The sequence below is a fragment of the Propithecus coquereli genome, unplaced genomic scaffold (genome assembly GCF_000956105.1).
Source record: "Propithecus coquereli isolate 6110/MARCELLA unplaced genomic scaffold, Pcoq_1.0 Scaffold107, whole genome shotgun sequence".
Taxonomy (NCBI): domain Eukaryota; kingdom Metazoa; phylum Chordata; class Mammalia; order Primates; family Indriidae; genus Propithecus; species Propithecus coquereli.
In genome coordinates this window covers 1,438,813-1,441,733 of record NW_012134636.1, presented here as the reverse complement: position 1 = coordinate 1,441,733, position 2,921 = coordinate 1,438,813, and positions in this window count along the sequence as shown.

Sequence of the window (2,921 nt, the reverse complement as noted above, 5' to 3'; positions counted from 1 at the left end):
GGGAGTATTGTTTTGGATGGGCCTTAGCAAGAAGCCAAGACTTCCAGACTATTGGTCAAAAAACTTTTTGTATGACAATTCAGTGGAAAAGCTTATATCATGTAACCTCTTTGAAATGCTTCTGAGAAAGTGGGATTTCTCTAACAATGAAGAATGTCCTCCTGGTGACCGTCTCTTCAAGATCCAGCCACTTCTTGATCATCTTGAAAGGTTTCAGGTTGCTGTAGTTCCAGATAAGGAAACATGTATTGATGAAACAATGGTGCCATTTCGTGGACGTTTGAGTTTCATACAGTACATACCAAAAAAGTGCCATAAATTGGTATAAAACTTCTGCAACTTTGCCTAAAAGATGGTTACACCTGGAATGTGAAAATTTATTGTGGGAAGGAAGCAAGGTCTGGCATTCCTGTGTCATCCTCAGTTGTCATGAAGCTATTAGAAGGTTTACTAGATAGTGGATGTGTTTTATACACTGACAACTACTACACCACCATCCACCTAGTTCATCAACTCCTTGGGCGCTCTACGTGTCTGGTGGGCACACTGAGAAGTAACAGGACGCTAAACCCGCCAAATGTAGTAAAGGTGAAGCTGAACAAGAATGAAGTAATTGCTCAAGAAAGTGACATGGGAGTCGTCGTCCTCAAATGGAAGGGTAAGAGAGATGTACTCATGCTAAGTACTATGCATGGTGAAGGCACTAAAGCAGTTGTGAAACAAGAAAAGGTGTCGTGGAAAAACCACGTGATTGTAGATTATCATAATTCAGAGGCGTTCATTGACCTCTAGGATCAACCGAAATCATATTCATGTTCTTTGAGATGTGGCATAAAGTGGTTCAAAAAATTAGCAGTAGAGCTAATCACAGGATCAGCTTTGGTGAATTGGCTTGTTCTGTACAGAGTTGTGAACAAAAAGAAGATCTCGATCACAAAATTCAAAGAACAAGTTTGCCTAAAACTTCTCCAGACAGATGAAACACCTACTGCAGTGCTGTCCCTCCCATTGCCATCTGTGACTTGTTCTCTCACGAGCATGGGCTCTGCCAGAAGAAGATGTACTGTGTGCTATGAAAAACCGCAAGCTGAGAAAGGATGTGGATATGCCATGAAAAGATGTAAACAGACAGAATGGAAATGTGGCAAATGTAATGTGTACTTTTGTGTAGAATGCTTTTTCCTAAAACATACATCAGTAAAAAATATAAAAATTTGAAAATTAGTAACATTAAAAAGTAATGTGAAAACTTGAAAAATAGTTCATTAGCGTACAGTGTTTTTCCTGACTTGTCCGGCTTAAGTATAATTTAATAAGAACGTTGAATTAGATTTTCACAAACCAACTGCAGGGTTTTGCCGGGGGGGAGGGGGGCCACCCGTCATATAATGGGTATGCTACTGCATGGCAGCGTGAGTTGCCTTTGCACCATGTGGCTCCCAAGGTAAAGAGATGTATGCTTCACTAGGCCCCGGGCTTAAAATTAGCATCAATTAAATACAACTCAAATGGCAGTTATTGTGTTAAGTATGGATCATTGGCTTAAAAAGACTACTACTTCTCTTTACCTACTTATCAGCTATACTATCTGTTTAAAAATGCCAAAAATAAAAAAAACAAGATTGTCTCAGGAAGGAAGGATTGACTCAAACTGTTAAGAAATGAAAATATGAAAGCTAACATTACAGGTTTTCAAAATAGAAATGAACAAGCTACTGAAGTATCTTGAAGGATAAGTTATTGTTATTATATTGGTTGGAGAAACACAAAATAGCTGAGAAACTTAAGTTCACATTGGTGAATGTCTCTGCTGAATAAAAAGCAAGTAGAAGATCACAGTAGTGCCACTTTTAAATGATACAGCAACTTGTCATCGAAGATTTATGTGCAGACACAAACTGAGTTAGTATCTCATCTACTGAAGTGTCCACTTGTCCCTTGGTATACTTGGGAGATTGGTTTCAGGACCACCTGCAGATACCAAAATGAAGATGTTCAAGTCCTATCACTAGATTACTTATAATACGTAATATAATGTAAGTAGTTGCTACACTGTTTATTTTTATTTGTATTACCATATTTTCTCTTTTGTTTCATATATTTTCAATCCACAGTTGGTTGGATCCACAGATGGGGAACCTGAGGATATGGAGGGCCAAGCGTATTTATACCTTAAAAATGGCTGAGTCTGGAAACGTGGCTGGACTTCTTAACACTAACTTGCATTTGCCATGCATCAGCATCAACTAATCAAAAATACTCCATGTGAAAGCTTGGCAACAGACAGAACATGTCCTGAAATAGTCCCAGTTTTGGATTATTTTTTTTTAATCTCATGGGGTATCTTAAACAACTATATGTTGACTTTTGGACTAGTGGTGAAAATGCAACAGTGGGGAAAATTTGAGGAACCTTGGCACAGATCAAGGGAGTGGAATCAAACTAGAAGTTATTCTTCACTGTTACGCATTTGAAGTGTAAATTCCTCAAAAAGAAGAAAAAGCTACTTTTACCTTAAAATGTCCTTGTGAAAGCAGTAAAATTATTTTGTTAAATCTAGCCCAATGGTATTGTATTATATTGGTTGGAGAATACCTAACTTTTTAATATGAGTGATGGAATGAAACATGTGCATAAAGATGGTTGTCAAACTGAATCAGCTACTATTTTCTTGGAGCTTAATTTTCACCTGAAGGAATGACAAATTTTGGTTATTCAGAGTTGGCTGTTGGGCAAACATTTTCTCAAATATGAAGGAAGTGAGCCTGTCAAGGAAAACAACTAACAGCAATTGTCAATGATAAAATCCAGACTTTGAAGTGAAAAATCGGAATTTTGGGAAAAGTTGTCTATCTACTATCAGGAACTTGACAGCTTCCCAATACCTTTTTTAAGAGATAGTGATATTGATGAATATGATA